Genomic DNA, 14,036 nt, shown 5'->3' with positions numbered 1-14,036 from the left:
CTCAGCTTTTCCACCTGCACTCAATGAATACAAAAGCAGCAGTCCGGTCCTGTCCTGGCCTTTTGATAGTAACCTTCCCAAAGTACATCTCATGTGCAACATCCCTACATCCTCGTACACTCCCATCCTCAAAAACACATAGAATTGATCCTTAAACTGATTGGTTCTCAATGAAGGGACTAAAGAACAATCCAAAGGCACGTTAAGCTCCCAGGACAGTTGTTCGATGAAGTCTGACACTCACACTGCACTGAAGATCAACTGTTGTCATGGGTGTGCTTTTTTGCACTGTGCTTCATACTGATCAAGGTCCTGTGCTCCATGCAGTAATATTATCATGTACTCTGTTAGTATGTAGTACGTGTAGCTTGTTCTGGTGAAAACTTCTATCTGTCTTAAAGGGACACCAGGCAACCCTGATGCCTTTTCTCTACAAAACTCTTCCTCACTCGGTCTGAAGCTCTTTTCCTTTTCTTTGCATCTTTCGTCAAGGGTTTTCGCTGCTTCTTCGCCGGCTCTGCCATTATACACACGTTTGCAACAATCGCTAGCGTTTCGTTAGCCTGCCTCTGTGCTGTGGATGCAGGATGTAAACTGATCCTGCTTTGGTTGGCGGGTACGATACACTGAACTTGCAAGCGGGATATTCTTCCTACAGGCAGTAGGGGCGGGCGATAGAGTCTTCATTAGCCCTGTAATGAGTCATTTAGGGGCAGCCGTGGCCTACTGGTTAGCACTTTGTACTTGTAACCGGAGGGTTGCCGGTTCGAACCCCGACCAGTACGGCTGAAGTGCCCTTGAGCAAGGCAGCTAACCCCTCACTGCTCCCCGAGCGCCGCTGTTGTTGCAGGCAGCTCACTGCGCTGGGATTAGTGTGTGCTTCACCTCACTGTGTGCTGAGTGTGTTTCACTAATTCACGGATTGGGATAAATGCAGAGATCAAATTTCCCTCACAGGATCAAAACAGTATATATACTCACTTATACTTATACTTATTTAACCATATACCGACTTACGAAGATGAGTAATTAACACGAAAACGTTGCCTGATGTCCCTTTAAAGCCGTCCAAGTCAAGAGAGATAAAAGTCTTCCTCCTTCGGCCTTGTACCTACGACCGAATTACAGCCGTGGCAGTGTCCTTTACCAACCTTTACCTCTCCCTCTCGTGTCATATTGCTTGAGAATGGAATGATTAAGTTAATGAAGAAACATTCCAAAATGAGGGTCACAAAGTCAAAATGATCAGAGTGCAGTGTAGAACGCAGTAATTGTACAAATGAACCAAAGTCCCATCCTCCTTACTCATTGGGTCCTCTTTTCTTTCTCTGTTGCTTCTCTCTCCTACCTCTGTCACAAGCCCTCATTTGAATGATGGGCAAAGTGCAAAGTCTGAAGACTAACTAACACTAATTTCATTACCAGGCAAAATCAATTTGTTAATTTAACACCATAGGTAAGACTTAAAGCACAAACATTGATGAATCAGCTCAATGTTCCCACATGCAGCTAGATAGCTTTGCTAGAACTTTATACTTTACCCACCTTTTAGTTAGGGCCCAGGATGCTAAAATATTCAGTCAGTATTTCTAGCAATGTTACTGAAATGACTACATCATAGAGCTCTGAAGTGTTAGAAGAAGCGTGTTAATGGTGTTTTATGATGAATGTAAGGTCATTAAATGCAAGACCTGCATGAATTTGGAACAGTATTTATTTCCAATACATTACAGTATACTGGCCTTATTTATCAAATGATGCATTGTTTAGACTAAAGACCTTTTTAAAGAAAAACTTACAATGTCAACAATGATGCCAGTTAATTCTGGGATTGATGCTGATTATGTGTCTAATGTAGTACACAGACGGTGACTAAATCTTTTGTAGTTCTTTAGGAGTTCTTTCTAGAAGCCGTTTAAGTAACTGTAGTCATCTTACTGGAGGCAATAAAATGCCGCTTACCTCAATTCACAACAGTTTTGCAGATTAATCATCCCATTCATTCAATGTCAGCCAAAATCATCTTAATGGCTAATTAACACAAATCTATTTTTCGAACCTACAGATCCCTGTTCTTTGTTGTTTTAAATCAGAGTGGAATTTTGAGTGGATGTAATCTTAATTTTGATATGGGCGCCAAATGTAACACACCTTATTTCAGATTGCATTCTGTTTATACAACAGCCATTAATCTATGACAAAACCACTAGCACTACAATGCCTTCTTTTGGCGAAAACACAAACACGTAACACGGTGAACATAGGACACTGAGGAAAGTACATTCTTCATGCACAGAAAACAAAATGAATGTTGTGCACTGAATTCACCATTTTCCCTCCATGGACAAAAGGCTGAATGCACCTTTCACTTTGTTTACGAAATGAAGTCAAATTTATTAACAATAGTGATTCTATCCACATGATAGGCATATTACAGCTTTATTACAGATATACAAAAAGTAGGATATGTACAAATGGCATTTGGTCTGATAAACTACCATGGTCAGTTACAGATAGAATTTCATCCACAAAAGTAAAAGCTGTTTGGATTTCCATAGACATCAGTGTTGTGTAAGTCCAAATGAATTATGCCCAATGGCTATATTACTGAAAGTATGATGTGCATGAAAAGACTTTGGTCCATACATTCCATGAGTCAGCGGATTGTTTTGCATTCAGCACCCCATACTTTGATAATGTCCTGGAGTGCATGGCCATGACACAGACTTCCAGTAATAACTTATGACACTTTTGCCAACAACACAGCACTTATCATAAACTAACATCAATGCTCCTCCCCAAATGCCACTGAATCAAAATGTGTTTTCATCAGTCGTGTAATATAGGCCCGTTCAAATTGAATGTTATTGCTAGCAGAGAGGGACCATCTCTTTTTAACATTTTATTTGTGTATCCATTTTTCTGTCACTTCTCTCAGAAGCTGAAAAGGCATCATTTACACAACAATTAGAAAAACACCCCCAAATGTGTCGATAACGTGATTGACAGGCTTATTATGCTGTAGACCTAAGGATAAGAGGGTGTGTGAACCTATTTGTTGTCACTGCTGGAAGCCTTAGAAATTGCATCATGTGTATCAGTGCAAGTCTCTCCATTAGATTACATCATAGTCACAGTTGTGGTTAAATTTGTTGGTACACTTCCACGAAAGAACAAAAACCCTACATAAAAAAAAAGGCACAGAGCAAAAGACAAAAATGATGGTACCCTTTACCCATCATTGTCCAAAAATGTGACCAATGGTGTAATCAGACACTGATGTACCTTGACTTGGATTTCACTTGATACATTTTACAAATATGTTATTAGAACGTTCGTGAACCGAGAGTATGTGACAGTTACCCATCAACACTCCCGTTTTTCCCGGGTTTCTCCCGTATTTTAAGGTCATCTCCCAGCACCCTCCCGTTTTGTTATTTCTCCCGGAAAACTCCCGTAATTTGCATGGCCATCAAACTTCATTTTAAAATCATTGATCCATTCAGGTTGCCAGATTGTATATGAAATACACCCTACACATACACGATCACTTAGTTTCAATTTCAACCGTTTTGTCATAGGCTAAAACCTGGCAACCCAAAACCCAAATAAGGAAGCGGGTGCCAACTGCGCAGCCTGAGTCTCGTCGTAAGCAAGCGGGCTAGTTGAATGGCCTACTCCAGAACTAGCTGTTGTGAAATTGTTGGGAATTTAATTTATTAACACATCACATAAACTGTTATTGAGTGTTGTTGATACACTGAACTTGTTCCCTCGGAACAAAATCTGACAGCAAGCAGCTTTGGAGTTTTGGAAGTAGGCTGCAGGCAGGCAGCTGGTGGATACATAACTGGCATGCGTAAGGTAATGGTAAGGTAAAAGCAACGACCGAAATGCAGTGTTGAAACACGTGTATGAAACGTATTAAATATGCAAACACAGATCCGGTATAAACACTGCCACCTGCCACAATCTCCCGTTTTTGGAAAGCTAAATGTTGACAGGTATGCAGTTACCCGCAGGGATTTTTCCCATAGACATAAAGAACATCGAAATTATAAATCGTTCACGTAGAATTCTAGAAGGAGCCAGGAAAATAGGTAACACTCCATAATAAGGTGCCATAATAAATAGCAAACTAGTAATTACCTAACCCTTTGTTAATATTTGTTAATTGTTACTAAAATATCTATTTGGCACAAGTTAATAGTTTTTTCATCATTAATTAAATATTAGTTGTTTGCATAAAATCTGTATGTTAATGTTTTAACAAATCTATTAACTAATATTGTATTAATATTTGTTAATAGTTAACTAAATGTATTTTTGGCACTAATTAACAGTTATTTCTTACATCATTTAAATGTTAAATGTTTATTTACAAACTATATACTAATATAAAAGTTAATGACATATTATTTATCTAGCTTTTCTGATTAGCTTTGTGGATAATTTATGGAATTTATGGTTTATGGCTTTATGGTCTTCCGGGGTGTATAAGGCACCCTACTGCCAGTGGTTGGTTGTGTGAGAGTTTGCACACCTCTTCTTCCACTTCATCCTTATTGGATACCTTTGTGGTTGGCTGTCCTGTAATTGTTGACCCTCTGTCTGCGTGTTTGAAAGTAGTGTACTCTTTGCCTTTGGAAGTATTAGGTTGCTGCTTGAATTTGGTGAAATTCAGGGGAGGGGTGTAACAGAGTTAGAAATGTAGTTTAGTGTTTGTATGTGATTTTCACCGTAATTAAGCAGCTTTATTAAGTTTTGGTGTTTTGGAGCCCCCTTTGGAGAAACGGTATACTGCAGCTCTGCTGCGTTTTGTCCTTTTGTCCCTATTGTTGCCATAGCTAATCAGAAGCGGTATGCTTTGCATTGGGTAGGTTGACTGTGTAAAGCACTCTCCACTTTGTTTTAATTTTGTAACTGTAAAATGTTGTTTAAGTTGAAAACTTCGATATACCACCTGTATTATATTACTTTACATGTATTGTTAGGATTTGGGACTCCGCTAGCAACTTTCCATGCATTCAGTGTAGTTTAGCTTAGTGCGCATGGAAAGTGCAATTCAGTCTAGCGGGAAATGAATGTATATTTAGTTTAGCATTATGTTTATGCATTATCTCCGTATGGTCTACGTCTGTGAGTGTGAGTGTCTCAGAATATTAATAAACTCGTTCTGTGCACCTGAACATTCCATGTCCCATGTCCTAGTAGGGCTGACAGTGATGGTATAGGAATCATGCATGTAATATAGCCCATTCAACTACTTCATTTTATTTTGCTTGTGCAGATGCTGTTTTATGTATGCCAGTGCCTGAAGGCATGTTTTGTTTTAACTTTTACTAAAGTAATAAATGTGATAAGCCAGTTTTGGTCTCAGTCCCTTCACTGTCTGACTAATAGTTATATATTACTAATATATTAATAAAGCTTAACCAACTTTATTATAAGGGTCCCCCATACTGATAGTTTTATATTACTAATATATGATTAAGCTTAACCAACTTTATTATAAGGGGCCCCACACTGATAGCTATATACTACTAATATATTAATTAAGCTTAACCAACTTTATTATAAGGGTCCCCCATACTGATAGTTATATATTACTAATATATTAGTTAAGCTCAACCAACTTTATTATAAGGGGCCCCACGCTTATAGCTATATACTACTAATATATTAATTAAGCTTAACCAACTTTATTGTAAGCATTTCTGGAGCCGACAAGAGTGGCGGCATGTTAAGGTAGAGCTCCGTGTTGTTTTCTTGAATTTCCCCTTCGGGATCAATAAAGTATCTATCTATCTATCTATCTATCTATATCTATCTATCTATCTATCTATATCTATCTATCTATTGTAAGGGTCCTATGGGGAGTGGTTCATATTGGGATAGGCAGAAGCACAGTTTAATAACAATTAGTTAAATAATAATAAGTCATTAACTTTTCTATTAACATATAGTTTGTAAATAAACATTTAACATTTAAATGATGTAAGAAATAACTGTAATTAGTGCCAAAAAGACATTTAGTTAACTATTAACACATATTAATACAATATTAGTTAATATATTTGCTAAAACATTAACATACAGATTTTATGCAAACAACAAATATTTAATTGATGATGAAAAAACTATTAACTTGTGCCAAATAGATATGTTAGTAACAATTAACAAATATTAACTAAGGGTTAGGTAATTACTAGTTTGCTATTTATTATGGCACCTTATTATCCCTTAAGAACGTACTGTCACACTGGTGTGACGGCCGTTAACTATCCGTAAAAGCGTACCGTCACACTTTTGTGTTTGGAATGTTGCTACATAAGTATTCTAATTGCTGCTTAACAATGGGCTACCACTTGTTGGCTAACATGGGCTGACATTGTACATTCTCAAAGTCAAAGATCTCTCGCAAATCACTTTGCCACTACCATTTTGTTATGTCCACATTTTGCAGATCTAGTTTATATTATGATTGTGTGGTCGGGCTATACATGACAAAATCAACGGAAGTGGCAAGTATTGGGAAGACGTTTACTTACAGGAGGCTACAAATGTTGCTAGCTTCACTGCCATTTATTGCCATATTTCTGAATGTCAGTCATTACACCAAGCACAATAAAACAAGCAAAATTAGTGCTTTTTAAAAAAATAAATGATGATGTTATTCAGTGTTTAGTCAAATCTCATGGCCACTGATAAGATGAAAATCAAAATGACCGCGAAATGTACGGAATGCTGGAAACAAACATCGTTCATTCACGAGCTATGTAGCTTTGAGTAACGCACGCGGCTCAGGAAACATGGTTTGCTACATTCATGACATTAAAACTCGCACAAGAAATGCGCATACATCTTTATCTTGTCCCATTATAATCACAGCTTTATTTGCGCAATAGCAGTGCATCCATCAAGTCCGTCAATGCAAAACATTACAGCGACCGGCATCTCGAAGTTCATTCATTCAGAAAACAATCGTAGTATTTACAGACGCTATACAATTTCATCGATAATATTAGTCATGGCACATTTGAAAAGGCGTCAGCTTACTGATGAAGAGATCAGGGTTATTTTTACATCTAATGACGACTCTGATGTGGACATCAGGGAGATATCCCGGGTTTCTCACGCAGAATACGGGAAAATGTCAACATTCGTCCCCCAACGTTGGAAGGGCACAGTATTAGTCCGTTTCATAATTGCAAGCTCGTGCATTGGTCAGCTAAACAATACAACAAAGTAGCCTACTTTATTTACGCCTAACAACAGCCTATATTAATTTGGTCAACTTTATACAGCCCTAGCAAGGCTAAAGTTCTGTAGCCTAATCGATGGCCCTGTGCGCTGTCATTCTCTCTCCTGCGCAAACAAAATGTGTGCGTTCCAAGTAGCCTATAGTGCGTAATTCTTCTTCATAAAGTTCAACAAATGCATTTGGTTATTTTAGAGAGAAAATATAAATAGCCTGTCATGCAGTTTATGGGCTTTAGTGCAGAGTTGGGAAGTTATGGTAGGCCAACTTGGAGTGAATATACAAACAGGGGAATTCTTTCTCTACTCGTAGCTGAGTGGTAGGCCGATACACACAGCGTTCGGCCGTAGCCTACACTATGCAGGTGCCACTGAATCGTGCTCTTGTGCATCTTAAATAGTCTCACTGTCGCCTTCAAGCAAGCAAAACGATGCTTTGAAAACATCTGTTTCGTTGGAAGGGCAGGGTGTAGCAACAGGACAACAGTACAGAGACTGACAAGTCCGATGGTAGAGCTAATGTTATGAGATTGTTAAAATACGGGATATTTACGGGAAAATATTAAAACGGGAAGACAGCGGGAAAAAAGTTAAAATACGTGAGAAACCCGGAAAAAACGGGAGGGTTGACAGCTATGATGTGATCACATGATGAAAGCATGTGTGTGTGTGGTAGCCTACTTTGCAATATTCACGTGAAATAAAACAGATCAGGCCATGCTGCACTGTATAGATTGTAGGCCACCTAATAATGACTATAGAATGTCAGTGTATAACGCTAGTGACGCAGCCCATATAACTCACCCAGTGGAGTACGTTGGTTTAAATAAAACCTACGTTCTTAAGGGTTATGGAGTGTTACCGGAAAATAATATACTCCTCAACAGATTAACTCGTTACTCTCCTCTAATTTGTACTATCCTTCTGTTCTTTCCGGGGTCAATAATCTTCTTGCAGGCTCATCTAGCGAGGTTGACTACAGTCCCATGCACCTTAAAATGGTTAATTATTCAAACCTGGTCTCATTAGCGAATTATTATGTGCAACTGTAGTCACTCGAACATCAAGCTGCTTTGAGATGTTTTGATCACCTTTACTTTTGACATGTTTGTGTGCAATTCTCATTCTGATCTCCTCAGGCTCTTTCTTTTGATTTCTCTATGTTCATTTTGGTGGGGTACACAATGAACTGCAGTGGTTCACAATGATACCAAACTGCAGTGACTACTTTTCTCCATTTAAATATACTGAAAGACTAAATCTAAGATCAAATACATCTGTAATACTAATTAACAGTTAGCTTGAAACACCACAATAATCTAATCATTTGTTGTCTTTTTCAGTGGTACCAACAAATTAGTCAATTTCTCATGCAATACAAACTTGTAACTTAGCATATCTCTTACTTTTCACTCTGGCATTCTGTCTGATGGCTGTGGTTTCTTTATCCCACATTTTTCATTGCTTCAGTAGTACAGTATGCTTTTGGAAATAAGACCACCCCCCGCAAGCGCTTCATGACTACTTCGCAGAGCTCCTTTTTGAATATCAGGAGTAGGGGTGGGCGATATCGTCTGCGATAATATCGTGATTGTTGTGCAAATTGACATTATCGAGTATTTAAATTACTTATGGGGAAAAAACACTCGAAATCACGCACTGAAGACTCATACATTCCCAGGAGGTAGGCTATGCGGGAGAAGTGCAGCAGAGCAAGTGTCACGTGATCACTAGTGGGTCACAACGTTGTCCCATGCAGCCTAATGTTTATTTTGTGCAGGGAGTTGGGATTTTATGCGGCTACTTCTGTTCAAGTAGCATTGATGAGACAGTCACGTTTTTTGCTACACGGTATTATATGGAGAGAAAACATTAGCCTTTGAGTATTTTAATAGTCAGTTGTAAACAAATAACTATTCTCATGTAACTCTTTTGTAAATGGACTGAAGTTAGCTCTAAATATCTACGTTTGCCGATTATGCTAACCGTTAGCATCTCTATGGGATTTCTCATATACATTAGCCATAAGCTAACGCATTAGTTTCTATTCTGTAACTTGGAATGCTAGCCTACGCGATTGCTCTAAAACAAAACATAGAAGGAAATAACTGAGATGTAGGCTACTCTGTTGGTCTGCTCTTAGTTTTACAGTGAATCCTATGTAAAGGTTTGAAAGGAACTTCAGCTTCAGACTTTCTCTTGGGAAACTGTTAGGCCTATTCATCTTCTCTAATGTAGCTGGCTAGACCATGTCATTGCCACACACACAAGTGGGGGCAGAATTGGAAATGTCATAGAGTGACAATAATGCATTGGTTGATTTGGTTAAAAAGTCACAGGTTAGGTTATTGGTTATTATTGTAATGATGCTATTCATAAATAATGAGCTGTAAAGTAACTCAGACTTTAACAAAAACATTTTTTTAAAGGATATCGACTAATTATCGTTATCGTCAAAATCACAAAAAATATCGAGATATTATTTTTTGTCCATATCGCCCACCCCTAATCAGGAGGACAACTTTTTATCTCTCTTGACTTGGATGGCTTCAAGACAGATAGGAGTTTTCACCAGAACCTGCACGTACTGCCTGCAGAGGACACAGTTCAGAACTTAGATTCAATGGTGAGCTATGTTCTGAACAAGCGATAGACTGCTGTGTGAAAGTGAAGTGATCTAGTAAGCTACTGAAAGGAAAAGAAAAATGAAGAGTGGGCAAAATGGATAAGATGGCTCACACCTACTAATGTAAGCGGAGATCATAGAGATGGCCCATGGGCCCATAGTGCTTTTATCCAGGATGTGCTGGATGTTACTTGGATGCCTATACTAACATCACTGCACAACACCTAAGCCCTAAGGAGCTGGGCAAAGAGCTTGTCACCACATAGGAAGAGGTGTGGCAGCTATAGGAGGCCAGTGAAGAGTAACTAGAGTTCCATGATGTGTCTTCTGTGGCCGATTAAAGAGCAGATGTGCCGCTACCTGTGCTTTAGGTAATTGAAAGATGTGGGATAAAGAAAACAAACTGAACCACAGAGGGACATCAGACAGGAGGGACAAGTGGAGGGGAAGAGGTGAAAGAACTGTCCAGTTACCCACAAACGTCAGCAACTGATGTTTCCAATGCACGAGCCTGTGAACATGTAAGGACAGCCTTTTTGCATACCGAAATCAAGTATAAGTATATATACTCTTTTGATCCCGTGAGGATATTTGGTCTCTGCATTTATCCCAATCTGTGAATTAGTGAAACACACTCAGCACACAGTGAACAGTGAGGTGAAGCACACACTAATCCCGACGCAGTGAGCTGCCTGCTACAGCGGCGCTTGGGGAGCAGTGAGGGGTTAGGTGCCTTGCTCAAGGGCACTTCAGCCGTCGGGGTTCGAACTGGCAACCCTCAGGTTAAAAGTCCAAAGCGCTAACCAGTAGGCCACGGCTGGCTGCCCTAGTGGGAAGTTTTCAATATTGACAAAAGCCTTTGTAATCACAGAGCCCCACATACATTGAACTGGAAAGTCACTGTTTTCAGGTGCCATTTGGCCTCGGTTCTCGTCACCCTATTAAGGGGCCTAACTCCTGGACTCCTGGGCCTCTCCTGGACTCTAGCTATATTTATCAAATGAAAAATGCTAATCTATTCTTGTTTGGTATCATGTTAAAGGACTCCATGCGAGAAATACAACATTGTCAGTTGTAAAGCAGTAAAGTTACGGCATATGATGTTTTTGTAACCTGAGATGCGCTCCCACACCCCCTGCTCTCAGATAAGAGAAAACCCCTGTTGATTCAGGGGTTTTCATGTGAATTTATATGACTTTGTCCTGTTTTGGGTATAGGGAAGGAACAAGGATCCTTCACTCTCTTCTATTTTTTGTCTTGGGCTGGCTAGGCACTGCTCTCTGCCCTGCCTGCCAAGTCTACTTGCATATACAAGGAATTTGTGGTCTGCATTTTACCCATCCGGGGGTAGTGTACAACACACCCACAGACAGTGTACACCCATTCATACACACAACCTCAAAGCAGTGAGCACACTAGGAGCACACATACGCACCCGGAGTAGTGGGCAGCCCTAATCCTGGCGCCCACATTCTTTCAATAATCTGTAAGGGTACCAACAATTTTTATCCACGACTGGAAGAACTTTATTGGAGGACATAAGGCGATCGTAATTCATTGTACTAGCAAAGATACCAGCATAATTAATTTATAATGCAGCAGGAATTATAAAGAACTAAGGTGAGCCAAGAAGAACATTGAGGAAAATTACCTCGAACTATCTTGAACAACATCATTTTTTTTTGTAATAGGATTTGCTAATTATTTACTTTTTATTTACTTTAGGTGTATTAGTGTCTGACTATAATGCCAGACAAATCTTTATTTGTCTTGAGGTTGGCACTGAAATGTCTGCACACATCATAATATACTTAAGTGCATAATAATATATCTAGCGTTTTATTACTCAGAGACAGATTGATAAAATCCTATATATAATATATATATAATGTCAAGGTCCTTTGGATAATTTAGGGAGTTTCTTGATCTTACTGTACTGATGTTATGCACAAGCATAAATGGCAGGTAATTCAGATTGTAATGAGACCATGACCAGACTGCTGCCTGCATCAAAAGGATCAATTCAACACCAAACCACCATTGAATCTAACTTAAATTTAGACACACATTAGCACATAGCACAGTTGGAAATCATAAACATCCTCACATACAGGAAGATAACAGCCAAGCCAAGGCGCGCCTGCAGGTGTACATCCGTACGCACTGTGCGTACCATCAGGCTCAACAACGAGAGAAAATTTCCCTTGTGTGTGTGTAATGTGTATTCACACCAAATTGGCCCACCATACCTTCCCAACTATGCACAGTATCCCATTAGCTGCCATCGGGCTATATACAATTTTCTATTACGTAACTTAGTGAACATTTATCAAAATTAACGCGCACACATTTTGTTTGAGCAGGAGACACAATACGCATGCAGGCACGTAGGCTACTTGTTGTTTTCTTTTACTCGGCTATCTATCTATATATGGTTATCAGCACACAATGTTGAGCTAATTCACTAATTCAATACTCATGATGGATATCACAAGTTTAAACAACAGAAAGTATGGAAGCAGCAAAGCTAGAGGAGTTATTCCAGATGGGCAAGAACAAGGTAGGCAATTGGTGTGCTTGTCAGAACGTTAGACTGCATTACAGCTGTTTAAAGCCAGACGTCAAGAACAAAACAAGGTAACTTTAGCCTGTATAGGGCTGTATCAAGTTGTCCAAATAAATAGGTCATAGTAGACGTTGTTGTTGTATTATTGCATGTGGATGTTGTTATGCTATGTAGGCTATTTTTTTGCTGACCAATGCACGGGGCTAAAACCGGGAAACGGACAAATATTGTCCACGCGTATTTTATTTTTTTTGCGGGGGGTGGGGGTGTGCGTACCATAGCATTAATTCCTGCAGGCGCCCCTGGCCAAGGCCAACCACTAGACATTAAGGGAATTGGGATCAATCAATCAGTTGGACTGTGACCAGGCCGCATTGTGTCTGTTTGCACTAATGGGGATTGCTGTGAATGCAAAACAGTCCAGGTGGAGAAAGATGTAGTGTGACCGCTGACCTTTGACCCCTGCGCCAAACATAGTGAATATCACTAAAAGCGTTCATGGCCTATGGATACAAGACCCAGATTTTCCAGTATAAACGCTTTTGTTCACGTTCACAGGAAATAGATATTTGTTAGATGAAAAGCATTTCAATCATGCCTTAAAGGCATTGTTCCAAAAATGTGTGAGTAAAATAGAGCCCTGCTTTGTGGTGGATTGAACAGACAGATGGCTCTATTTTATATTATCAGATAGCACATGCACATCCAAGAGGCCAGTCATTTTAGTAGCTCAGCTTGCTACATTGTGATGCAGTGACTTGCTTCCTTTTCTTGGAGGTAGGTTTTGTGCTGATGATGCAAAAGAGCAAATCCTGAATTCCTCCAAATTGTATATTGCATTCTTATCCCACACAATATTGTTGCAATAACTATTTCCACAAAATCAATGCACAGGCATGAAAACACAGATTGTTATCCACTAAATGGTGATTGCTCTGTACTCTCAAATTGCAACAATAAATTGAGAAATACGACTGCTTTTCTCCCTTGAGGCTGACCTTTTTAGAACTCATCATTGCTTCATTACGGCATTTCATTACTGCATTGTAATAACAGCCCCTCCGGAAAGACATCAATGATTCAATGGCGCTTTAATGTGCCATCCATCTCTGAAAATACCAAAACAAACAAATTGTCACCGTAGCTATTATTAGAAATATATGTTCCAAGCAGGTCTCATGTTGCCTACATGGTCAATTCCTTAGTACGAAACCAACAGCGATTCTTTAATTAAAAACCCTTTATCATTTTGTACAATGTTTGCACATGTGTCATGATACAAAAAAAATGCTGATTAATCAAAAGATTGTAATGTTTGTGGACCAATGCAATGTATCAGAATACACTGCTAGGACAGTGTATGTCAACTGGGTAAAGAGGGCCCAACAAGTTCTGTATGGTGGTTAGAATCGATATAACATCAGAAAAGATACCTGACCAAACAGCCTTCAGCAGATGTGTGTAACTCAAGATAAGGAATTCATTAGCACATTAGAGAAGAGCTAATAGATTGACATTTTAACCTCACACATTTATCCTCTGACGGCTATGAAACTGAACTTCAAGAGGAAATGAGCACGCTGT

This window comes from Alosa pseudoharengus, unplaced genomic scaffold, assembly GCF_046254945.1.
Source record: "Alosa pseudoharengus isolate Yale_2024_CS ecotype anadromous, Long Island Sound unplaced genomic scaffold, YU_APseudo_1.1 YU_APseudo_1.1_scf_16, whole genome shotgun sequence".
In the NCBI taxonomy this organism is placed as follows: Eukaryota; Metazoa; Chordata; class Actinopteri; order Clupeiformes; family Clupeidae; genus Alosa; species Alosa pseudoharengus.
Note: the sequence above shows the minus strand (reverse complement) of the source record.